Raw genomic sequence first — 27,445 nt, 5'->3', positions numbered from 1 at the left:
GTTCCTGGAACCTAAAGCACTGGCAGCCCCCACACACCTATGCACACACCCCCACACATACACACACCCCTCACACACCTAACCCCCCAAACACACGCAATGTACAAGAGTAAGACATTATTTTGAACTATTTTGCTATCACCTCTATATACACTACTCAAAAAAACATAAGTGAGGACAAAAATTTTTTTTGAAATAAAATTAAAATACATTATAGTGAATCTTTGATTTTTAGTATATAATTTTTATCTATAATTTGTTAGAATGATATCTTCTAAAAACTTGATGTGTGTGGCCCTCGACAACTCACTAAAACTCGTTAAGTGGCCTGCCAGCTGAAATAATTGCCCACCCCTAATCTAGTCCAGTTCTCTAACTCTAACATTGGCGAGTACCATCTGCTTCAGCATAAGAAGTTCAGGAGTAGCTGGTTGCATTAAGCTTCCCACAGCAAATTTTTCTGCCAATAGCTAGATTTTGTTTTATGCACCATAACTTAATAGTTGATATCTCTTTCAAAACTCCTTATTTCCAGTTATGAGCTAATTGTGAATTGTGTGAAAAAATATTTCTTTTTTCTCAGATTTGAATTTGCCACATTTCAGTTTAACTGAATGCTCCCTTGTTCTTGTATTATCAGAAGGGATAAATAGAGTTCATAATATGTCTTCTCTATGTTAGTCATTTTTCATCTCTTTGTCATACCCCTATATTGTCACTCTCTAAAGTTAACAGTCCCACTCTTCACTTTTTCTCCATCCTATAGATATTTGATGGCCCCCAATTACTTTTGTTTTCTCTCTCAACCATCTTTATTTCCTTTTGTATCTGGGGCAATAATTACGGAATAGTTATTTGAAGTGAAAAAATATTACTGCTTTTACATGAAAGTACAATCATATTTCTGTATTATTTTCCATTCCATTCTTTATGCATCTACTCTTTGCTTAGTCTTTTAGCTGCAGTTGTGACTAAGCTGTCCACAAGCCACCAACAGGTATTCCCACTGCTGACAGTTCTAAAGACACTTAAGCCCGATTCACTTTCTGCTGTCCTCCAAACACTTTTCCTTCTGAATGACCAGAAAACCATATAGGACCAAATAAGTTACAGTTTGACCCACACTGATTGTCAGTAATCAGTTGCCATTTGGTTAGCGATCCAGAATTTGAGGCCTCAGTAATGAACTTTTAGCACAATCCTACAAAGAGCCTGTTTTGAAGATCTGTGCATGTCAGACGTGAATAGATCTAGTTCTTTTCACTAGGCTAAAATCTAGTTGGTTGGGAGGGAAAAAAAATCTCAGAAAGAGTTTTCTTTAGAAAAACAAAAGAATGATTATTTAAGAATGTTAATTTAATAACATGTTGCACCCTTTACTTCTGCCTGATGGTTTAATTATTAGTAACTCACTGCAGTTCATTAGGGACCTATTGTGCTGCTGTTGGCAAAACAGTAATGTCACTGCATGTTAAATAATTAAAAGCACTAAAACAAACATTATCTTTTGCGCCCTGAATTTATAAATCACTGTTGTGCCTGCATCCTTTTAATCAATATCTGCTTATCTATTTTGTTTTTGTAAATAATGAGTAAAAACTCTCTCTTAGTCTTTTAATTACTATTTAATAGTTTCCTAGATCTTCCTGCAATAACTAGAGATTTTTGCAAGAAGAGTGCATAAAAATGAGCAACAGCTGAAATACATCAGACAGGTTTTTCACCACTAAAAGCTCAGTTTCCTCTCCATTAGTGATTACAATTTGTCCTGTTTTGAGGATAGTTGGGTATTTCTCAGGGACCAAATCCTGCAGCCTTTACTTAGACAAAATACTCACATGATTTAGTCTATACCATGATTTAGTCCTACAGCAAAGGGTAGCTGCAGACAGGGAGAATTGATAGCAAGCTGTGGAACTTTTCAGCACTAGTTTACTAACTTGTGAAAAAGCTCAGGTTAGAAGTGCCATGATGTGTTCATTAACCACAGATGGTTGTTTCCTATGCAGAATAAACTGTTCATTTGGTAGTTCCTAGTGCCAGCTGTCGAAGTACCAACAATTACTTCCCACTTCCACCCTTCTAGTAGTCTCAATAGAGAAGCCTGAGTCAGGGACTGAATCAAAGTAGAGACTTGCTCATCACCATTGCCTTTGCTAGTAAGCCAGACACTTTGGTAATGAGAACTGACCATATAAGAATTAATACCAAAGGTAAATATTTCTATTAAATACATTAGTTACTGTGTTTCATACCTGAGGATATTTTTTGTTTGTAACGTTACACCAGACACTTTAAATAACTTCTGACCAGACTGGCAAAATGACACAGCGCAACGTGAAAAAATAAAAATAAAAGGCACAACATTTGTAACACTTTAGAACTTATTAATAATACCATTAAAGAATTTTCAGACAGAGAATAATACTTACTGTTTCTCAGCTTTTCACTTTTAAACATATTGGGTGAAATTACTCATAGTTTCAAAGGGATTGAGAAGTCCATAAGGCATTTTCAAAAGAGACTTAGGCACTAAGGTTCAGATTGTAAAAGAATCTGGGTGCCTAAATACAGAGAGAAGCGCTTATCTACCATGCACATAGGACTGGTATTTTCACAGTGTTGTTACTTAATCCCTATTATATTTTCAAATTTCCATTGATAGCCATTTTCAAAGCACCCTAAATACTACTGCCATTCAACAGCTATCAAGCTCTACCTCTCAGCCCTGAAGCAGGATTTTTGAATGAGGCAAACAAATGGCTGTGATACCTGTGAGGTCTTTTGCTTTGAGTAAAGACTGATACCTGTGAGATCTCAAAATAGAAGGACATGATGCAGGCCACTAATAGGTGGTATGGCAGCACAACTGCACAAAAGGCAGTTGGCACAAGGGCACAGCCACAAGGGCCTACTGCAAGAGAGGTGTTGAGCATGAGGAAGACTAAGAGGATTTGTTTCAGCTGCTAGGTGGACCTAATAAACTGGTCTGGTTTAAATGCCTACCTCCTGAAAAGGAAATACAACTGAGAATGGGACACTGGATAATAAATGTTTAAATTGTTTTCAAAATAGGATTTAGAGGCTTTTGAAAAAATAATTATCTTGTGGCAAGCTTGCCAGCAGCAGCCCAGCTTACCGACTTGAAAAGGACTCATTGTGATTGGTGGGGCATTCCCCACCAATCAGGAAAGGAATGAGAGACGCTTGCCCTGCCCCTACCTAAGGGTGAGGTGAAAAGATGGACCAGAGAGGGGACTAACCCTGTCTCTCTCTGATTGGTCCATTTCCAAGCTGGGAGGGGAAGCCTCCAAAGAAGATTAAAAGACAGCATGCCCGGCACATGGGTGGCTTCAACGAGGGATGGTGAAGAGGGCTGAGAAGAGCTGGCTGAGCTGACCAACGGGACTGAGCGGTTGCCTCAGAAGTGCCTCGAAGACACCTTGCTGGATGGGGAGCGGCAAGTGGCTGCATCCCCAGCCCTGCCATGAAGGGAGTGCAGCAATGCTACATGGGTCAGGGCACAGAGGGTCTGGGAGCAAGCTGAGATCCTGGTGCTGTATGTGGCAGCTTGGGTCTCCAACCCCTGCACAAGGCTGGGCAAGCAGTGCATGAATCTGTGCATGGAGGGTCTGGGAGTAGGCCGAGACACAAGTGCTGCACAATGCACCTTGGGTCTCCAAACCCTGCATGAGGTGGGGCAGACAGTACGTGGGTTGGTACACAGAGGGTCTGGGAGGAGACTGAGACCCCAGGTGCTGCACTTTCCAGTATGGATCCTCAACCCCCTGAATGAGGCAAGGACTACGGTGCATAGAATGGTGCGAGAGGCCAAGAGTGGTGCATGGGGCAGTGCACAGGGCCAAGAGCGGGCTAAGGGCAGGGAGGGCCCCGGAGCAGCTGAGGACCCCCTGCAGAGGGAGGAGACCCCTCACCCCAAGACTGAGTACTGTCTTGTCAGGCCCTAGAGGAATTGTGAATTGCCAGGGAAGGGGATTCCCACAGGGGAGGAGGACCCTCTGTTTGGTGTCAAGCAGCTGGGGGGAAGCCCCCTGAGGGAAGAGGGTTCCCAAGTTGAGGCCTGGCCAACTGGGTAATTTAAGCAGAGTTAAAGGGTACCCCTTAGAATATTGAAGTATTCCTTCGCTCTTTCTACCCCCCTCCCCCTGGTCGTTTCTTCCTGGGCGCAGCTGTTGCACCCATGCAGCCTGCTTTACTCCAAATTCCTGCACCTTACTGTTTATAAACCCTGTGCCTTATTATTTGTAAACCCCATGCCTATACATTTGTAAAATTTGTTCTGTATTATTGTATAGGACTGTAGATATATGTGTGATGAACCCTGTTATGAGTCTTTAATCACTAACTTGCCACTGCTAGCCCTATTACTATTCATTGCCTAAACCAATCCCAGGTTATCCCTGAGGGCCCCTTTCCTTCCTGAGCCAGGAGGGCACTGAGTGGGGAGGCAGGGCTTGTGGTTCCAGTCCAGAGGGCCTCAGAGGACAGATCCCTGAGAGTGGGTCAGGGGCTAATATAGCATATTTGCATAGATAGATAGATTGATAGATCGATAGATCATGTACTTTATATGTTAATTTTGTAACTTTTGTATCTTATTAAAATTGTACATCTTTAAGGTCCATCATGTGGCTCTGCTCTGTAGGGAGAGGAGGGGAGCTGCACAAAGCCAAGCAGCTATGCCTCTCACAGCACACCTGCACCCACTGACATACCTTCATTTAGAGAAGGGGTACATAACTGAGCACCACCCGGGTTGTTGTATCCAGTTATAAAAATAATCAGTATGACATAAGGAGATCAGGGAATAGAGAATCATAGAAAATTAGGGTTGGAAAGGATCTCTCAGCCCAACCCCCTGCTCAAAGGAGGACCATTCCCAACTATATAATCCCAACCAAGGTTTTGTCTGGCCGGGTCTTAAAAACCTCCAAGGAAGGAGATTTCACAAACTCTCTGGTTAGCATGTTCCAGTGTTTTACTACCCTCCTAGTGAGAAAGATTTTCCTAATATCCATCCTAAACTTCCCTTGCTCAACTTGAGACCATTGCTCCTTGTTCTGCCATCTGCCACCACTGAGAACAATGTTGCTCCATTATTTTTGGAGCTACCTTTCAGGTAGCTGAAGACTTCTAGTAAATCCTGCCTCAGTCTTCTCTTCTCCATACTAAATAATCCAAGTTCCCTCAGCATCTCCTCATAATTCATGTGCCCAGCCCCCCAACCATCATCATTTGACCCTAACATCTATGAATCTATGAATCTATGAACCATTTTCACTGCCCTCCCTGCAGGACTTTGCACTTGTCCTTATTGAACTTCATGGGCACATCCAGACAAGCATACATGTGTGGTTTGCAGCACTTTCAATTTCCCTGCTGCTGGATCACCACCACTGGAGCCATGGGAGGCCTCCAGGACCCCAGATAAGGCTCCTAGGACCAGCCCAGATGCTGGCCGCAGCCTTCTGTACCCTACCTGGTGCAATCTACCATGTGCCAGGGCACATGTGCGCAGGCATATTCTGCCACTGCTGTTTGTCCCCTGGGAAACTCACATGCCTGCACATCTGAATCCAGCCCATGAGATGTCTTTTGGCACAGCCCTCCAATTTGTCTAGGTCTCTCTGAATCCTAGCCTTATCCTCCAGTGTATCTACTAACCCCGCCCAGCTTGGTGTCATCTTCAAACTTGCTGAGGGTGCACTCCATCCTATCTTCCAGGTTGCTGATGAAGACATTGAACAAACTGGATCCAGGACCAACCCCTGGGGCACTCCACTTGATACCAGCTGCCAACTAGACACTGAGCTACTGATTAATCCTGGTGATCCAGTCAGTTTTCTATCCACCTTACAATCCATTCAGCCAACCAATACTTCCTTAGCTTGCCTGCAAGAATGTTGTGGGAGACCATATGAAAAGCCTTGTTAAAGTATATCATATCCACTGCTCTCCCCACATACACAGAGCCAGTCATCTCATCAAAAAAACAATGAGGATGCTAAGACATGCCCTTGATGAATCCATGTTGACTGTTCCTAATCACCTTCTCCTCCAAGTTTTTAGAAATGGAGTCTTTGAGGATCTGCTCCATGATTTTTCTGGGGACTGAGGTGAGGATGACCAGTCTGTAGCTCCCCAGATCCTCCTTCTTCCCTTTCTTAAAGATGGGTACTATATTTGCACTTTTTTAAGCATTCAGGACCTCTCCCAATCACCATGAGTTTTCAAAGATAATGGCCAGAGACTCTGCAATCACATTGACCAGCTCCCTCAGAACCCTCAGGTGCATTGCATACAGCCCCATGGACTTGTACATGTCCAGCTTTTCTAAATAGTCCCTAACCTGTTATTTTGCAGCTGTTGGCTTCTCACCTCCTCCCCAAACTGTGCTGCCAGGTGCAGTAGTCTGGGAGCTAACCTTGCCTGTGAACCTTGCCAGGTAAAAAAGGCATTGAGTACCTTAGCTTTTTCTGCATCATCTGTCAGTCGGTTGCCTCCCCCATTCAGTAAAGGGACCCACACTTTCCCTGATCTTCCTCTTGTTACTGACATACTTGTAGAAGCCCTTCTTGTTACCCTTTATGTCCCTTGCTAGCTGCAACTCCAATTGTGCTTTGGTTTTCCTGATTTCATTCCTACATGCCCGATCAATACTCTAATATTCCTCCCTAGTCATGTGCCCAAGTTTTCACTTCTTGTAAGCTTCATTGTACCTACCTGTTTAAACAGAGTACCTGAGGCAGAGTGGCCAACCTGTATGGCATGCAGCAGATGAGGGACAAGTACAGCACAGTGATATATAGGAACAGGAACAGAAAACAGATAGGGGAAAGGAATCAGAATGAATCTGATTGGGGATAATGTGTGGCATGCCTGCCAAAAATGTTGTCCTCCACTGGCCTAAAGGAAACAACATGAGACATTGAAAAGATAAATATCATTCTCTGTAAGCTATTATTTACAGCCACTGAAGTGCTTACCCTGTTCCTTCTACTTCATTTGATCTTTTCCCAATGCTGTATTTACTTGAATACAAGATGACCCTGACTATAAGATGACCCCCCAATAATTAGATTCTACATATGGGAAATGTATGCATTTGTTATAATTTCCCAGGTGTAGAATCTAATTATCAGAGTTGTCTTGAATTCATTCCCCCTCCCACTGCTAGAGCATGGAACATAGTCTCTGAAGGGTCAGATGAAACCCTTGCCCTCTGTTCCCCCACTTATTACACCTGCTGCCTTCTTACCCCACCTCCCCCTTACTGTCAGACCATGCTCAGGCTCTCTTCCCTCCCCAAGCACATTGTAGAATTGAGCTGCACATGACAGTAAAGGGGGAAAGGGACAGAGGGGAGGGCAGAAACTGCAGAGGGGAGGCAGCAGAGTGCTATAGATCTGATTCTGGCCCCAAGCTGCAATAGTTGCCTGTCTCCCTTGTTAATTTGAAATGAAAGGGACCAAAACAACATGGCCTTTCAAACAAACATGCCCACTGTAATTTGCATATATGACAAGCAGAGAGGGGTGGGAGACTACTATGGGTCTGACTCTTTAACACCACTTTTGTACCTACTTATACATAGTACAAGCTGGGTGCATCTACACATGTGATTAATGTACATGAATAAACTCTAGTTCAATATGCTCAATATTCACTGTTTGAATGTGTGCCTGGGAGCAAAAAGCTCTGAAGCATGTTGTTCCACAGCTTTTTTGTGTACAGCACATGGATCCTGGTCAGAGCAACCCAGGCTGGCAGACAGTCTGGGGAGTCAGCCCACCAGCCCAGGGATGCTCCAGCCAGACTCTATGTGCTGCAGAGGGGCTGGCTGAGGCATTATGGTGCTTCAACGTGGGGCTAGCCAACAGGCGCTCTGTACCCCAGCCAGTTGGAGCAGCATCTATACATGTACTGCTGCACATAAATAAAAACTCTGCAGCAGAGTAGTACTTGTATTTATGAGTTTATTAGTTTTGTGTGCCTTAAGAGGCAGATATGGTTCTTTGGGTAAATCCAGTATATTTTATAAGACCAACTCAAATAGTTGGAAAGATAGTCCCTGTTCTTGTTCTGGCAGGGGAGAGACCATGATTGCCAAGCCAAGATCACCTTAAATGGCATTGTGTAGTTAAGGGTAGAGACTTATCCAATGCACTGTAGGCATGCCCCCCTACTGATGGCTAGAAAAATATATTCAGAAGTTTGCTTTTGGGAATTGGCTTGTAGGTAAAGTAGATATTGCATTAGAACAATGATCCATGGGAATGGCAAGGGTTAATCGAGTTTTAAAAGGTTGTTTGTGACAAAGTTTCCTTCAAAGCCCACTGTGTCTGAAGCCAGATGCCACATGGGCTGGGAAATTGATATGTGATAAGGTGGCATTAGGTCACAGTGCCCAACTACAGAGTCCCTGGGATTTCCAGTTTTGGTAAACAAACAAAATTAGGAAACTGGTAAATGACCAAATTAAAATGTGTGTATGAGATGAATTTGCTGGAACAAAGGAATATGTGTGGGCTGAACAGAGTGTGGATAGTATGACAACCACAGGGAGACCAATCAACAATGCCCAGAAATGAGGAGTCATCCAATGAGAAAAAGAATACAGGAGTGCTTTCAGAGCAGTAATAAGTCCCCAAAGGGGGAACCCAAGGCCACCATGGACAGACGGAACACCACCAAACCATCTCAACCACCCGAAGGGGAGAACGGGGTGGGCCTTGGCCCTCAATCTCCAGGCTGCTGACATCTGATATTCAAGAAAGAAGCTCAGGGTGAAGTTCATGTACTGGCCAGATGTACCTTCCCCCTGTGACAGCCCTAGGACTGGTAGATATAGAATTGGGGAGGTTATTTTGTTTGTCTTGCTTGCATTATTCTTATCTGCTATCTCTGAGTATCAATAACATTTTCCTATTATCAAATAGAGAAGTCATAGTTGGTCTGAGGGTTTGGGTCTGCCTGGAACAAAGTATCTGGGTCTTATATCCAGTGCCAACACTATGAGGGTCTATTATAGCCTCCCAATGGGAAGATCTCAGGTACACGCTTTATTTTTATGGAGATGGGGGATTTCTCCCTAGCTTACTCATTTGTCCTTTTAGCTAGGGGCAAGTGAGACTTGGGCATCTAGAATTCAAGACTTCCAGGCTTGGGGCTTGAGCATAAGATGCCTGCCATGGATTTGGGAGTATCTATCTGAAGCCCCAGGCTGAAGAATCTGGGAGGTTGGATACTTGCCAGTGGTAGTGTCACACAGGACTTGAATGATTGAGCTCTGCTCGTTCGATAGAATTCAGAACCGATTTGGCTGTTTTGCCCTGACACACAAAAAAGGCCCCCAAAAAACAAAAAACAAACAAAACCCAGGAGAAGTGTCAGAGCTTGCTCCGGCCTCTCCATGTGCTGTTTTGGTATTGCAGTACCTCCAGGCCTGGTGCTCATTTCCTCCTGGGGGAATAGGTTTTTTTGTTGTTGTTGTTTTTGGGTGGGGGGGGTGGGTTTGTTTGGTTTTTTTAAGAGCCAGACCAAAAGAGGGGGGGGGCGGTTCCCCATACTGATTGGGGAATAACCTCATATTTTATTGGAGTGAATATAGTATGACCAGTGCACTGTTATTTAAAAAGAAAAATAAAGGAGTTGTAGATGAATATCAATACAGGTTCTCCTGACTCAAAGTTACTTTAAAATAGTCTACAGGTAGTAATAAAGACTGCAAATCACCATAATATTTGTCTTGACTCTTGGTAGGGACTGATTGAGCAATACTGTCTGATATGTTCAAGTGATTTTGCAATACTTTGATTTTTTGCAGCAACTAATCTATACAATTACACGAATGTTTTCTATTTAAAAAGAAAGAATAAAGCTGTCAAGTTACAAAGCCTAAATTTCACATAAATAGGGATATCTTCATCCTCAGCCTCAGAAAGGATTCCACAAGAAACAAGAGACAGAGGACTGAAGTAATGCACCTAGAGCAGAGGGAATAGTGCTCCAAAGGACTTCATTAAGTTCATACAAGGTGTACTTACCCTCAGAATTTAAACAATGCTCCATGAAGTGTGGTTCAACACTCCATGATGAGCAACAAGATTTTTACAAGGAGGACAGATAGAATCAGAGTTATTCATAGTGATTAATTGTAAAATTGCCAGGTCCCTATCTTCAAATTGCACAGGGTGGGGGATAAGTTTATATGTATATTATAATCTCTGTAGAGCAAAGACTATATTTTTGTTATGTGTACGTATTGTGCTTATTAAAGTAGGACTATGATCTCTGACTTAAGCCTCTAAGCATTACCATGGCACAAGTAATAAACAACAGGAACAATAAAGAGAGAAGAATTAAAACCACAGCAAAGCCAGTTCTGAAAATCCCTCATGGTACTTAAGGGATTTATTGGATTTTCAGTGTCCTAAAATTGAATGCTCTGCAGGGATGCTGCATTTGGGATATGAATGATCTATTTCTATAAAGTCACACAGGATAGTTATATGGAGCATTCATACATCATCCAATTCTAAGGTCTGAAAAAAGCACCAGCCGTCACTTGATTGCTTTTGTACACTTGATGAAAGATGATAGTACTGTCATGGAACCTCATTTCCTCTTGTTATTCTTGTACAAGTTTCTTTATTTTTCTTAGCAAGCCTCCTTTTCACAGAGTCAAGTTGATAGCTCTTTCCTTCCTTGTCCCTTCCATTCCCTAGACTCAACCATACCAATCTCCCTTGGCACATATTATTCACTATAAAATCTTCTGTTTGTCTTTGCAGCTCTTGCTGGATATTTGCACAAATTGATTCTTTGCTTTTGGATATTTGTATTTTCAAAATGTTTGGTTTGGTGCTGCAGAAAGAATGAGCAAGAGGGTAGAAAATCTGCAATGTGACAGGACCAATCCTTTAAGTGAATGTAAATAGAATCAAAACACATAATAGAAAGTATTTTTCGAGACAAAGACTACATTAAACTAAAGTGAAGTTGGAAGACATGTTCATACCTCAAACATAAAAATATTACAGTGCTGTTATAATAATCCCAAAATAAGTATGACACACACACAGGATATTCAGAGTTAAATGTACTTTGGTTAGCTTAATGTCAAGTTTATGATAATGTTCAGTTAGTGCACCAGGCAACGTTCATTCTGCCCTGTAATGACACCATGAAGTAACCATTAGACCTGTGTGAAGCAGCAAGTATTCAATTCAGCTTTGGATTGAGCCGATTTGGAGAGCCAGTGATTCAAATCACTGTCCCAATTCAATTTGGCCAATTTGTATTCAGAGATTCAGCTGCCGAATTGGGCCGAACCTCCTCAGAATTGAACAGGCAGCAGTTGCAGTGTCGGCGGCAAGCAGGGCCCCAGCCCTGCCTTTTTTAAGTGTCAGGATGCTGAGGCCAGGCAGTCAGCCATGGCGGGGCAGGACTGGGAGAGCGGGTGGGGGTTGGAGCCAGGTGGAGGGGCACTCAGGGGGGTGGGGGAGCCACCAGGGGACGGGGATGGGCAGGGATACCCCCATGGTCCCCTCCCTGCTCTTCCAGCCCCCCCGTCCCTTTACCAGCATGGAGCCCAGGTCCAGCTACTGCGGTGGCGAGTGGGGACCGCCCAAATCTCCAAATTGATTTGGAGGCTTATGATCCAATTCGGACCTTTTAATGGGTCTCCCAATTCAATTCAGATTTGGAGATTTGGGCCCCGAATCAGGCTGAATCTCCTCCGAATTGAATCAGCTGTCAAAGCTTCATATAGCCCCAGTAAGCATACATGTACAAGTAGTAAATAAAAGATTTATGATCCTGGATTAAAGAGATTTTTAAAGTGGCAGATTTTTTTTCATTCCCAACCACCCATTCTTGTCATTGCATCATGCAATTAAAGTTACAAACACTTGCACATTCTCAGTAAATACATGTGTAGTTAAAAACACTAATCCTGGAGAGGCTGTGCTGTTTTATTCATATGCTTCGAAGTGTTTGAATCTGATTTAAGTAAAAATCTCAAATCAAATTTATGAAACTGGGCCTGGTGCTTCCATAATAAGGAAGATTGGTTTCTGTGATCCTAGCACTTGTTCTGGCAGGTGTCACAAGGTGGAGCTGTTACTGATTTTTAAAATCACCTTGATCAAGAAGGATAAGAACAAGCATCAGCGCATGAGCAAAAATGTTTCTGGAAAAAAGTGCTTGTATTGCTGTTGATTCATCTTTACTAAAAGCTACTAAAGCAGTTCCCCACTTGAGTAATTTCTGAAGAAGTATGGTTCAAGATACTTAAAAAATGACTATGCACATGCTGTTTATGACCACTTGACTATGAACAGACATCACAATTGTCCTGGAAGAAAGCCTTTTTTCCCCAGCATCATGGATGTACATATCCACTGCTCCACTTCAAGTCTCCTTGAAGTATGCTGGAAAATGTATTAACACTTTTCTCCAGAACATCCTGTTATACATCAGTAGGGTTAATGTGGTTTATTTCAAAGGCAAGCTGTTTGGTGTCACAGGCCACCTACTGGTGGAGGAGCATCAGTGGAGCTCGGAAGGGCTATGTGTAAATAACTGTGATGCTTCTGTTTTGATCCAGGTCAAGTGAGTCATCTGATTACAGCCCATTTGTTCCAGAACTGGTGCACCTGTATTAATAGGACAAGTTAACTTCAAAATAAATCACTGACCTCTTTTTCCCAAACTACAAGGTCACAGGACCAGTACTACTTTCCAGAGAGGCAAAGTTATCATTAGAACAGGACATTGGTCTCCATTTATTAGACTTCACTATGACCCTAAGGGACCATATCAATGTTTCCTTTTGAAAATTTCTTCCACTACAAACATCCTTAAAACTAGTTTCGTAATAGTGGGTTTGGGGGGCTTGAAGTTTTTTTTTACATGAAAGAAACAAAATTAAACCCTGCCCCTCTCTCCTCCATGAAGAAAAATATTTCCTACATCCTTTCTTCCATGTCTCTATATTTAAAAAAGGCTGTTCACAAATAAATGTTGGGAGTGACAACAACATGTTAAATAGGAGAGAAATTTTAGCTGAACAGGAGAGGTCCCCCAAGTAGAGGCATAATGGTAGGGGAATCCTGTGCTGGGGTGGTAAAGGCTGAGAATCACTGTCTTATGTTTTAAATTTCTTCAGCAAAGGTCTACAATACAGTAGTCATCCCCACTCTCCTCTACAGATGTAAAACATAGGTGACCCACTATCTTCATCTCAAGGGCCCAGAGAGGTATCACCAATGATGCTTCTGGGAAATCTACATCAAATGAGAAGATTGCTGCAAAAGTGCCAGCATCCTTGCTGAAGTCATTGTTACCAGCATTGAGTTGGTGATCCGCAAGCACAGGGGTGGGCAATTATTTCAGCTGGAGGGATGCTTAATGAGTTTTGGTGAGGTGTCAAGGGCAACAAGGGTAGCCCTGCCCCTTGATAGGTGCTCTGTCCCTTGATTGCCATCTCAGGGCCAGAAGTCCTGCCCCTAACCCCTGATCTTTGCCACTGGAAGTCCTTCTCCTTTCCCCCTGAAAGTATTCCTTTTTGGGAGAGAGACAGTTGCTATCTTGAAACCAGAAAAAAACAAATCATATATTAAAAGTCAAATGCCTACTATAACATATTGGCAGACAATGTTCTTTGGGTCAATCTGATATCTTTTATTAGACCAACTTAAATAGTTGGGGAAAAAATTTAAGCAAGCCTTCGGGTTTAAAAACCCTTCATCAGGCTGAGGAAGTTTCACCAGTTGGTGTGTTCTCTTCCTGGATGGAATGAAAAGTAAAGAAGCCAGAGGCTGGGCTGGTATGCACACAAGACAGGCAGTCAGTGAAGATTTAAACTGAGGAGTCAGTGGATGAGAGAGAGGCTGGGTGAGAGGAAAAAGGGGGATGAATTTTAATTTGATTACAAAAAATATTTTTGCCATGGTTTGTGTTTGTGTACTGTATATAGAGGTGATTGTATAATAACTCAAAAATAAAGTCTTACTCTTATATATTGTGTGGGGCAGGGTGGGGCGCGGTTGAGGGTGGGTGTGTGTGTATATGGTGGAGTGTGGGAAGGGTGTGGGGGGAGGGTTGTGAGGGGGTGTGGCTGTGCATGTGGAAGGGCAACCAGGTATGTTGAGGGGTACATGTATATGCAGGGGGTTGTGGGGATAGGGTATAGGTGAGTGGTGTTTGTGGGGTGTGAGCTGTAGGTTGCCAACCCCTAACCTAAAGTATTTAATTAATGCAGTTTTACATTACCCAGGAGAACTTTTACAATCTTTTCTCCAATGCCTGATGAAGGGTGTTTGTGTCCTAAAGCTTGCAATAAAAGAATTTTTTTTGCAAAAGTCTTGTTGGTCTAATAAAAGATATCATCTCTACTATGCGTCCTGATTGCAGTTTTACATGGCATTCTGTTGTGGCTCTGCCTCTGTGTTCAACAAATATGAAGTCTCCACACGTGCACATTAGAACCCAAACAACTATATTTACTAAACATAGATAGCAACATGCATTCATGCATAACAACGTACTTTGGAAAAATCTTGGTGGCTTCTGTACCACAGAAAACAGTGAAAGCCACTAGAGAACTACTTAAAGGAAGTTTTTCCAATTCCTGAACTCTCTCATACCATCAAGTGATTCATAACATTTGTAAATCTCCCCCAAAAAGAGAGAGCTTTTCAATTTTGTCAATGGTAATGTAAACCACACTTCATTTTGTTTTTAAATAAATCCTGATAAATCATAAAAGCTTCATGAGACAGGATCTGCTTTCAACAAATTTTCTTATTTAAAGGTAACTTCTGTTATGCACTGTATATCTTCTTGAAAGGTCAATATGTTAAGTGGATATGAGGAAAGCAGCAGGTGGGTAAAAAATGAGTCCATAATGCTATGCTAGATATAAGACTATTTTAAAACTATGTCCACGTAATTCCAGGAATGCTGGCACTAGTCTGTGGCTTTAAATGGCATGCTCCCCATCTCTTTTAAACAATTAGGAGCAAACCTTCAACCCTGAAGGTAGCAGATTATATGCACAACTCCAATTAACACTAGAGGAAAGTGTATGTTTATTCAACTAAAACATACTCCTTGGTCTTTAGCTTAAAAATTAAAAAAGGGGGAATCTAAAATTCTATGTTGAGGGGAGGGAGGAAGGCTCATTTCAGGAACTTTATATATAGTAGAAGTGAAATTTTTAAAAAATATGCAGTTGCTATATAACAGCATGGACAATTACATGAGGCTAAACCTCAGTAGTACCAGAGATCTGGATACCAGATAATCTTCAGTGAGTCAAGCCTGTCACAAGTTATATAAACATAATGCAAGGCATTTGTATGGATGAAGTACAGTGGACAAGCTCACAGCTGAATCATGTGACTTGCAAACAGCAATTATTTTCCAAAGTTTTCCAAATCTACTGTATTATCTAAAGCAACATTAACACTCTAAAGAAAGATTTTGAAAGCCATCTGTTTTTGTTAATATGGCCTTAAGTGTTAAATTTGCTGTTGCAAAGCTGAGTTATGTCAAGACTACTTAAATAAAAGCTGTGACTTGCTAAATCCTGTCCTCAGCTAATTAAAACATGAGTTTGAAGTATGGTGTTCAATACATTCCTCTTATTTACTGCCCGTTGGAAATGCACTTGTTTAACATTTGCACAATGCAGGGCACATCTTCAAGGCAGGTCCCACTTCAACTATAAAGAAAAGGAAGGAAAATAAAATGTCCTGAGGGGCCCAGGATTTGAGAACAGACACAAATTCCATCTTTCCTTGGAGCAAAGGAAGTCATATTTAATGTTACTGTGCATGGTGTTTGGGGAAACTTTACTAAATGCTTTGAAAATTCCTAGAATTGTAAAGTAAGATGCTCACAAGAGAAATATACTTACTCAAAAAAAAATGTCATAAGACAAGTGCAAGCTGTTAATAGAGACAGACTTTTGATGAACTATTGTTTCCATGGATATTGAATTCACAGATAACTACAATACATAATACAGCTGTGCAAAGCTTCAGTCCCTGATTCAATTCAATGGAGATCTGGCTCGATTTGGTGGCCGAATCTCCGAATCTGAATCAGGGGACCCTTTAATCCCTCCAAATCAATTCGGAGAGATTCGAAAAGTTTTGGTGATTCAAACATAGACACAGCTTTAAATGTTTCTTCTATATACCTTTAGGTAGCAGGCGACTCATGAGTGCTGCGATGCTGGGGTGCATGGAGTATCCCACAGAAGCACAGGGGGCTCCCTAGCATGCTCGTCATCAGACCCGGAAGTGGACAAGAAGCACTTCTGGTCCACTTCCAGGTCCACTGGGGAGCATGCTGAGGGGCCTCCCCACACTCCTGTGGGACGCTTCATGCACCCCAGCATCGCAGTGTTCTCATGCTGCACCTGCTACCTCAAGGTATGTAGAAAAAACTTTTAAAGCTGTGTCTATGTCCAAATCACTGATTCTCTGAATCAGCATCAAATCTTCAGATTCATATTTGGCTGAATTGAATCAGGGACATTGATCTGAATCAACAAATCGAATCATTGTCTCTGATTCGGGCCAAATTCGAATCTGAATCAAATAGGGCCCACTTTGCACACCCCTAACTAACACTAAATAGGCAATTTCAATTATGAGAAAATTCAGATGAAAAGTTTAAAGCACTTATCCTGAAAAAAACATGATGTACCTTGTGAGCATCGCACTGGTACCGTAGGTTACTCCCTGGCACTTAATCTCGATGCTCTTCTTAGTCACCCACCACACCTTGATGGAAAAATAGATATAATGAGAATGAACACAGAGATTGAGAGGTGTTCTTCCTAAGATGCCTTGGGATACTGACCATAGTCTCTTCACAGGGCTCCTACCTCCCCTTCACCCTGTCCTGACCACATCTGCACTGTCCCGGTCTTTGGTGTTACTTCAGATGCTTCTTCCCTCTCTCTTCATCTGGGGGGGTCTCATGGTCAGGAGAGACCATGTCCCCTTCTTGTTCTGCCACAGTTATCCCTAGGGAGATGGCATCCCTCTCCCTTCCCTTGTACTGCACTGTTTGCTTCACAGCCCCAGTGAGGATTAAACCTGAGTCCCCTGCTCATTGACCCATGTGAGCTGGCCCTTTAAATCCTCAGGGTCCCAGCCTCTGGGATTCCTTAGTAACTTAGGCAGCTGCCTATACTTCTAGCTTCGGTAAGTACCTCCCTCCCGTATTGCTTGGCTCATCATTCCAGTTTTGATCCACAACTTGGTGCCATGATCTCTAGCTGGCCCCTGCCCTGGGGGCAATCTGTCTCTTCCCCCTGCATGCCTTTTACCTTCCAGCTCCTCCCCAAGGGGGCCATTCCATTCTGTTCCTGCTTCCACACGTGGTCCTGCTGAGATCTGGGCAGGACTTCACTGGGAACACCTGGATTCCAGGTGCCTGGCATCGTTCTGCCTGTTCTGCTGTGGTCCAGCCATGGGTAAGTTTTCTTCTTTGTGCCTGGTGGCATATCCCTTTTTCCCCCATAAGAAGCACTGTATTGGGTGCCCTGTTACATACCTACACAGAGCAACTTTTGGTTATGATTGATCCTTTCTGTTAACTATGATTTAAGATAGTCCAAGAACAGCTCTATAGACACATGAACAGTTGGAAGTATGTCTTTCTCTTCTCATTTATCATATCTTGGCACTCAAACTGGTCTTGTTACAGGTCTACCATGTAGCTGACTTTTTGCAGGTGAGGATGTTTTCCAGAAAATCTAACTAACAGTCACTCAAATAATACATCATGCTATCAACAACAGTGAGCAACCCCCTGTAGCTCAGATCTGAAAAATCTGAACTTTGTTGAAGCTTAGATCTGGAGCCAAAACTTCACCATATTAGTTCATCCCTGTCCATCCATCAGTTTCTCATGCAACTGTTGCAAATTAAAGCTGCAAATGCTTCATCTATCACTTATTGAAGAATGGCTTTGCCATGATGGTTACACATCAGAGTAAAGCTCTTTAAGTTGAATAAGATTTAAAAAAACACTATTTACTCTGGTTGCCATCAGAGTCCACAGCTTTGGGATAGAAACCACATACAATGTGCTCATACATTTTTCAAAGTTGAAGAAATCTAGTGGGTCACACCCATATGAGCAAGGATTATTAAAAGAATTCACCTTCCCACAGGCCACACATTCCTGACTCACTCAAAAGAGCTGTGACAATTAGCACAAGGTTCATGCCTCTGAAGCATGTCCTATAGCAAGAAACATCTTGCACAATCTAGGAACTTTTTAATTGTATAGCAGCTCTGTGTAACATTTTATGAATATGGAAGGGCAGGCTAAGACACAGGATACTAGACACTGGACTGAGCCAGAAGATGTCTCTGCCATGAAACTCATTTTACCTCTCTCTGTTTTCCTTCTCATCCTTTGTCAGTCTTCTAGTCTTCTCTGTTTAAATTGCAAGTGTTTGTGAGCAGACACAAACTCTCCTTACATGTCTGGATAGGGCCTGGCACAATGGGGACCCATCTCAAGTTGTTAAGCAATATTGCAATAAAAATGTTATGGTAACATATGCTGGGATCCATCAAACTATAAAATGAAGTAAATGTCCCTCAGTTTGCATCAAATACCACAAATACATTTCCCACACCTGTAGATGACAACAGGGACGTATGTTTTGTCTCTGAAAATATGAATGAATGGAGGTTGGGGGGTGTCATGGATTCTCCAGGGGGGCTTGAGACCCCTGTTTTATACAGTCTCTTGGGCTAGAGACAGAAGTTACACATAAACTGATTTAAGTGATCAGAAGCTGGTTGAAATCTGTAACACAACAGAGGTTCAGTACCCTTGAACCACTTTCAAAATGGTTGAAACTGGTTTAAGATAAACCTGGTTGAATGCAGTATCAGACTGAACTGATGTAGGTCAAACCGATTTATGGAACTTCTGTTCCAGACGCCTCCCTAGTTTAAGTTAACTCACAGTCCCCAGCATCCCAGAATGATTTGCAGCCCTGGGCTTTGCTATCTACTCCAGTAGAACATGGTTGGCCCTTCCCCTCTGCTCCCTAGCCAGAGCACTATCACTATGCCAGCTGGCTGAGAAGGGAGTGGGGGGAAAACTTGGGTCCGAACCCCACCTGGGGTCTACCTGGCAGGGACAAGGCATCCCCTGCTAGGATTCTCCCCACTCCCTGCTCCAGTAGAGAGCAGGGGAGGCATTGCCAGACCCTGTCCAGGCCAGCATGCTGAGGCAGAGATAGGGAGGAGGGTTTAAACCCCAGCTGGGGAGTGGGATAAAGCCTGGCAAAGGCTGCTTCATCCCCACCATGCAAACCTCTGCTGGGGTTCCATGTGGACCAGAGAGGAGGTTTAAACCCCCCTCCCCGCCTTCCACATCAGTGTGTCAGCCTGGGCTGGGGCCTGGTTACTCCTCTCACCTCTCTGCTCTACTGGGGAGTGGGGAAAATCCTGACAGGGGATGCTTCTCCTGTCCCTACACACCAAACCTCAGCTGGGGTCAGTGGGGGCATGGGTGACTGGTGCCTCCTAATACAGGGGGCACCAGTGGCCGATTGCCAACTGAGGGGGGTCCCCCAGCAGCCAATTGCCAACTGTGGGCGGAGGTCTCCCAGTGGCCAATTGCCTCCACTGGCAGAAATGCTGGCGGCGAAACCAGAAGTGCAACTGGTACTTCTCTCAGGGGGGGCACAGCCAATCTCAGGGGGTGCACATGCCCCCGCATGCATCCCTGATGCATCACCAATGAATGCAGCCCAGGGTTTGAACCCCTGCCTCCAATCATACTCAGTGAGCCAGCTGGGGCCTGGCCATGCTGCACCTCTGGTTTTGCACAGAGCAGGGGAAAAGCCTGAGAAGGCTTCTCTTCCAACTTCCCTCCCTTCTCTTTGGCAGTGGCCGGCAGGCTGAGAGGAGTGCTCTAGCACCTGCATCTTCTGGCATGGGCCACTGCAGGCATGTGGCTGCATTTCTAGAATCAAAAGTGAATGTCTGTTTATTTGCTTTTTGGTCCAATCTATGTAGTTTGGACTTGCATAGAACCTGCAAAGATTGAATCAATTCAGCCTTGGGCTGTAGTACCCCATGAAGCTGGCCCATGCATTGCTTTTAGTGTGTGAGAGCCCCCACCTCCTTGGACTCAGAGCCCCAGTCTTTTGGTTCCTGTTTATCTATGGTCCCTGTTTATCTATAATTCCCTCAGAGAGCTACTTTCTGGTTTAGCTCCTGGAAAAGGACTTTACCACTTCAAGAAGTGGAATACACCCAAAGTTACATGCAGCAAACCAAACAGGTCCCCTTAACAAAAACTACATCTATTCTTGCAAAGTCCTTAGGCCCCAAAGCCCAAATAAACTGTGTCAGGAAACAGCCCTGCCTGCTTGTTCTCAAGCTCCTCAGGCTTTTCCCTTAGCCTTTCTCCCCAAAGCCCCTATGCAGTTCTTCACAGCAAGACAGCAGGCCAAGTTGTCAGCCATTCTTAAAGACTTCAGAAAGCAGGAACTGGCCACCCAACAATAAGGTTGAGCAAGAGAGACCAGTAGGGCCCATTCTCAAGGAAGCATTTAAAGGCAAAACAGGAACCTGCAGCCAGAAGCCAGTTGTTAAAACATACATAGAGAGCAGAAAAAGAGAGAGAAAATATCCCACTACTACCAATCCATATCTCTTTTGAGAGTTATGTGACCCTCAGTAAATTTTCAGCTTGCAATATTTTCTGTTGTCTTAACTAATATTCTGCAAAGCTAAAAAGAAGTTGAAGACATCCCAGTAAAAAGCTTTAGGCTTTGTAAACTTTAGAAACAAAAGTCTCTCTGCTGTTACATGAGGTATGAATTTACTTTAAATCCACTATAACTCTATTAAATTTAATGGAATGACTCTGATTTCATACCTGTGAGAGAGTAGAAAATAGGTTCTTAGCTAGGTTGTGGCTATATTTCTGAGACTGCTCTCATTGCTGACTCCCTCGTATGTCAGTAAAATATATAAAGCTTCATAACAGGACTCGCCTTTATGCTTTTCAATATAATGCTATGTCTTTTATACGCAACTTCATTAGCACAAATAAACTCAATCAATATTACAGGGAATTAAAAACCAATTGTGATGTTCTTTATTGTCTTTTAAAGAACTCAGTACTGTATGTATACATTTCATACTGCATTAGAAAAATGTCTAAAATAATTATTTGAATACATCTTGGCCAATTACCTGTAATTGTTAATGTTCCCTATTTAAAAATCAAAGCATGATTATTGAGACATATTTTCCACTGCATGTTAGGTCAAATGAAGCCTTGGTATAAGCAGGCACAATTGTTAGAATTGCACCCACTCACAAAAGGGTTAAATATTGCCCCTGCAGCTCTGATAATCTGAACATTGCTAAAGTCAGATTGGTTGTAAGTGAAAATACGGAGCCCTTTACTGAGACATACATCTTATTTAGTTTATTTATCATTAACAGGGAATGTTTTATAGCACCGCATAGAGGTTGCCATAAAACAACGTTTTAAGGATCTCTCTACCATATTTCAGCCATAAATGTCCTACAGTCCTGAGAGGTAAGACTACCAAGGTTCAGTATTAACATCTTTATTACAGATGACCTCACTATTGTGTTCTCTATAAAGAAAAAATATTAAAGTATTAACATACTTTGAGTCTTAAATTAGTACTTGTTTACTGCTCATATCCGGATCTAAATATCTTTGATTGTAGCATGGTTATTTTTCCATGAAAATTTTGTTGACAATGCCATTAATGGTGATCACACCAGAATATAAATGTTAACCATAACACTAAGAGTATGACTTTTGTGGTGGGTTGTGCTGTGCACTAACACAAATCCATCAACATTATATTTTGCACACATAATTTTATAATTAATTTAGTATTTAATAAACTGACTGAAATGTAGTATTTATTAAACTTATTAAATTTAGTATTTGATAAACAGAACATAAAGAAATGTGCATTACCCTGGAATTTCCCTGCTCTTAATTTATGTCAATAGCCTCAACTAACTGTATTATTCAATATAATCTAAGTTCTTATATAGCATTTACCTAGCCACCCTTCGAACCCCATTTTCAAGCAAAACACAGGCAGATTGCAGCTAATAAAGATTTACATAGAAATTTAAAGGCAAATAGCAGAAAGGATGCCTACACTTGTTTTGTAATTTTTTAAATAAAAATATATAAATTTGGTGCAAGTGACAGTGTTACTGGGTAAAGTATGGCACAGTCCATATAAGAATTTGGATAACTTCAAAGCTACACCTTTGCACTTTCAACCTAAAGACTTGAGCAATTTTTAAAAACTTGTTTGATAGCACTGCAAGAAAAGTGATTGCAACAATAATGATTCACACTTTGAACTTCTTTCACTTTGTTACCTTTCTGGAATTGCATGGGGTGGCTATGACTTCTTCAAATGACTCTCAAACAACTAATGGTGGCTTGGAAAGATGGTCCCTTCCAGAATGGCCCAACCTATTTCTATCAATAACCTGGCTCTGCTAAGTTAGAAATAGTTTTAGAAATATTTCAGGCTAAAGGGAAGGGTTGTTCTCTCAACTCATCCCAATTACACAGGGCTATGGAATAGACCATACTGTATTTGTTCTGGAAAGCAGTAGGAATATTTGAGGTGCTACATAAATAAATAAATAAATAAAGCAAGAAAGAAGAAGAAGAATTGGGGGTGGGGAAAAAAAATACCATTCTTTTTTTTTTAAATATCTAATCGAAAATTCCTTCTCTACCCATTAATTTAATTTGAAGCTCTAGAACGCACAATCAACTTTTCTTTGGAAAAAAAAAACAGTGTTCACTTTATAGTTACCCTGGAACAGAACTATGAAAGTTGCTCTGAGATAGTGCCATGTCTCCATTAGTTCTGGCACACAGCTCTCCAACACTTGCCCAAATAAAGAAACCTGTTGGGTCTTATAGCTGAAATGTTCTTGAGCTGAATTAGAACAGGCTAAACACTCACCAGACCAAAGTTATTCTTTCCTTTTCTTTCTACCACTACTGTTGTTCAAACGGGTAATGTAGACATCAATTTCAGGTTGTTACATTTTTATGCTTGCCTGAAAGAGGGCCTGGAAAAGGTAAGCATCTTATAGCTACACTATATTCTTATTATTCACCTTGATAGAGCTTTTGTACATTGTGCTCATCATAGTTCAATAGTACCTGACAAACCTAATACTAGTTTTCAGCTAGTACTAGCTTGCAATGTTAAATAAGGAGATGTGTGTGTGAATGTGCTTTTAAGCAGTACAGTGCACCAAAGAATGAGCTGTTTTCAGCTAACATTGAGCCGCTAATGATTTTAATGAGAGTGCCTTCTGGATTCATATTTTTTTCATAAAATACATCACACTAAAACAAAATCAATGAGAAACATTAATTAGGGCCTTTTTAGACGCCTTCTGTGGTGTTGTTTTTCTTTTGAGAAGCACCAGATGAAGAATGCTGTGCTTTATTTAAGCTAAGTTGTTTGACATTTAGATGAGAGAAAAAAGGGAAAAATACTAACAAACACAGGAACAATTTTTGACAGCTCTTTGTCATGCAAGAGAGAAAAAAGGGGACCGACTGTGAGATGCTACTTTGAAGCCCTGGAAATTTGTAATGAAAAATTTAAGATACAAGAGAGGAAGAAAGATGAGCTATTCATTTGGTTCTGCATATATTAACACTTGTAATTCAAACTAAAGGTTTGCTATGTGTTTTCATAATTTTGACTCTAATAAATATCTTGGAGAATTGCTTTGATATTCCAAGATCGTGCATGTAGCTTGCATCCATTAAGAAAAATGGGGAACAATCATCCTCAGCCCTCTTGGCGCTAATGAGAAGGTCATTGCTCTTTAATTATCACAGACATAAAACTGAAATATTTCAAAGGGTTTGTTGGAGTACAGTGGCTATAGGCAAAACTGTGTATCTGTTTATAAGTCTATCTGTCACAGAGCAAACCAAATAGACCGTGTATCTTTTGTGTATATTTAATTTTCAAGTTTACATCACTGTTCCTTGCACATCAGATTAATCTGGGAAATGTAGACCACTTGTCATTAAGCAGGGGCAGAGCAACAGTGAGGGGGTAGGGGAGGTAGGAAGAGGGTGGTGAAAAAAAAGACTTGAGAATAGTAAAATGCTCCTCATCAGCAGGTATTGTGAAATAAGTACTACTAGGTTATGTGATCTTATTTCCCACAGTAAGGGAGCTAATAAGAAATAGAAACTATGAGGCATTGCAGAAAGATATTAGCAAATTAAAATCTGTGCTTTGCACTCATTCTTATCTCACCCAGACCTCCACCCTTACAGGGAAAACACTGAAAAAAATCAAAGCAGCAAAAAGAGAAGAAAAAAATAAACTATTTTTTTTTTCTGCATTTGAAGCCCCCAATATATTTTCTGCCTGATCTGGTACAAATCTGAAATGAATCATATATGATGTATAGGTTCTGTGACTGGATTTGAAAAGTATCTACATTCTGATTTCGGGATAACAGTGGGAATGTCCAAGACTGCATATTCAGTCCAGGGAATCAGCGCTTCCTTTCAATTTGAGATTAAAGGAGAAAGTTAGAGCAGGAGGAAGGATTTAACTTTTTGTGTCTGATTAAATTCAGTTTTGCCTTGTTTTGACAACCATTTCCACAAGAAGAACATTTCTGACTATGCTGTCTTCTTTCTCCCTTATTCATACCTTTGGAAGAAGTTATCTTCCCACTGCCACTTTTTAAAACTCTTCCCTTTGTAATAAATTAGCTGAAGATAGGTCTTTTTTGAAAAAGGTGACATGCTGGATAATTTAAGGCAAATGAGGAAATTAGATATTTTTATAAAGTTGGATATTTTTGCAAGTTTGTTTTTGTGACTGTCAAGTTCCTGAAGTTTTAATATTTGAAAGATTCAATTTTTCCAACATAGACTGGCCCCAGTTTGAAATTTTGCACTACCAAATTTTGATATTAGAAGTTTTGCAGACTAATATTGCAGCAGCTGTTTTGGGGAAATGTTGGCCTTTGGAGTAATTGGATCCCTCCAAAACCCCTAATCTCAATAGGCAGGTGAAATAGGCCTTTGATATGTACATAATTAGAGGTGGTCCAAAACTGTGATAAAAAAGAATTCCAACTAAACTTTTTTATTTGGTTGTTGGTGAGAGTGGGGATGAGGCGGCTGCAAAGTGTCTCCTTGCTATAGAAAGGTAAAGGTTCACTTTTCTTCTGGAAGAGAAAAATAAAAGAAGAACAATCTCCTTGCAAACATTTTTTTATCAGCTATGTGCACACAGAAAAATTGAAGCAAAAAGTGATCAAAAGTTTAGATTTTTTTACACTGACTTTTATAAACTGTTCTCTGAGTAACTTTTCCTTTTTTAATGCATGTGTAGCAGAAAACACTGGTTAATGGTAGATACCAAGCAACTATGTAATTAGCAGCTTTTTGCCCTAATCCCAAAAGAGGGCAAGTGCCTACTTAAGTGATTCTCATGTAAACCAATTGCCCTGTTAAATAGTAATGTAAACATTTTAGTAAGATTTTCGCTTCTAGGCTTGAGACCTACCTGCATAACATCATATGGAAAGATCAAAGTGGCTTTGTTAAAGGAAAAACCTCTTCCAATAATTTTCAGAATAAGAAAAAAAAATCTGTTTGGCCTGGTTAAATGGATTCATGCTCATCTTTAACTGGATTAAAAGGGACTAGTGCTGTTACACAGTAACACTGAAAAGAAATTCGAGTGAAATGATACTGACTGAGTTAAAGCCCTGTACATTCACCCATAGTCAGATACCAATCAATTATGTTATGTCCCCAATTTTTTTATTAGGCAAGATACTTGGACATGTAGCCATTTTTCACCTTTAATATTGAGCTTTAGGTCAGTGCAAGATGATCACAGTATCTGCAGTATCACCTCTGGAAGTGGCTACCATTACTTGGCATTCTCTATACTGATATGCTTGTCTTTGTTCATGTTCATTTTAGCTAACTTACTATGCCAAATTTCAGCAAGATGTCTGGGTACAAAAGTAAAATAGGATAAGGTAAACACTGTCAGATAATTATGCCATCTACATGGAAATATTCCACAAAAGATGACACCAACGAGATTTTAATACTTCAAGGAAATTAAAGTCTTCATAGCCTACCTAGGATATATTCCTTATCTAGACTATAGGATGGAATGGCAGTAGCAGAGACTCATGAGATGTGCTGAACCAGCAGCCCAGACTCCATTTCCAATAATGTTTATTGAGTAGAATGAATAAATAGAAATGATACATGAATAGGTTCTGTTCTAAATTAATATCACACGCATTTAGATTTTATTTTTCATTCTGTAAAGAGCCTGGGGAGATATATTTTCCTTCCCTTTTAGGATTCCTTTTTCATCTCATATTCCAATATATTTGAAAAAAATATATTTATTTCTAAAAATAAAAAAATATATAGGTCACAAGGAGAGGGAACCATATTTTTTTGCTTTTACGTAAGTTCATGGTGACTATCACTGTGGGTATGGGGGCTGTTCAGTGCTGCCTCAGTACAAATCAAATGAACTCTGCCAGCTAAAGGAGGGCAGCTTTCATTTATAAAAATCTAAAAAGTTGAAAGAACATGGATATTTTTAATGGTTCTAGGTATTTCACTGATACAACTATTTATCCTAAAAACTTCTATTTTTTAATATTTTCTGTTGTAGAACCATTGAAACAAGATGCAATTTTTCTGCTAACTGGTATATTCTTCTTGGATATTAGATACAGGACTTATATTTCTAGGGTGCTCGTACACACGACAAGGGTTTCATTCTTCCTAAATTGAAACAATGGGTTTTTAACTGGTGGGGTTTTTGTGTCATTAAAAAACCCAGCATTTCAATTAGGGACTTCAGTCATGTCACATGATGTCACAGTGCATCACGGCCCCCCTGTCACCTCACCCACCTTCTCTGCCCCCCTTGCCCCACAGCAGGCTCCACCAGAAAAAAAAAAAGCAGTGAGAGGCCTGATCCTTCCCCCCACCCCCACAGAAACTACCTGCCTCTCCCATGGTGGTTGGGGGAGAGGTGCTGCCGGTGGGCCAAGTGGTCCCTGAGCAGCAGGGGAACCTGGTCCTTCCCTCCACAGTGGTGGCACCCCCCAGGCAACACCTGCCCACTAGCACCCTGCCTGGGTGGTCCTGGGAGATGTTGCCACTGTGGAGGGAGGCACCGGGCTCCACGCAGCTCAGGGGCTGTGCAACCCAGAGGCAGCACAGAAGGTCAAACTTATCTGAGAAAAAAAAAGAGAAAAAAGCAGGGAGGAGCCTGATCTTTTTTTTTTTCCTCCCGGACCCTGCC

Source organism: Alligator sinensis, unplaced genomic scaffold, assembly GCF_000455745.1.
Source record: "Alligator sinensis unplaced genomic scaffold, ASM45574v1 scaffold502_1, whole genome shotgun sequence".
NCBI lineage: Eukaryota > Metazoa > Chordata > Crocodylia > Alligatoridae > Alligator > Alligator sinensis.
This window is presented reverse-complemented; position numbering follows the sequence as displayed.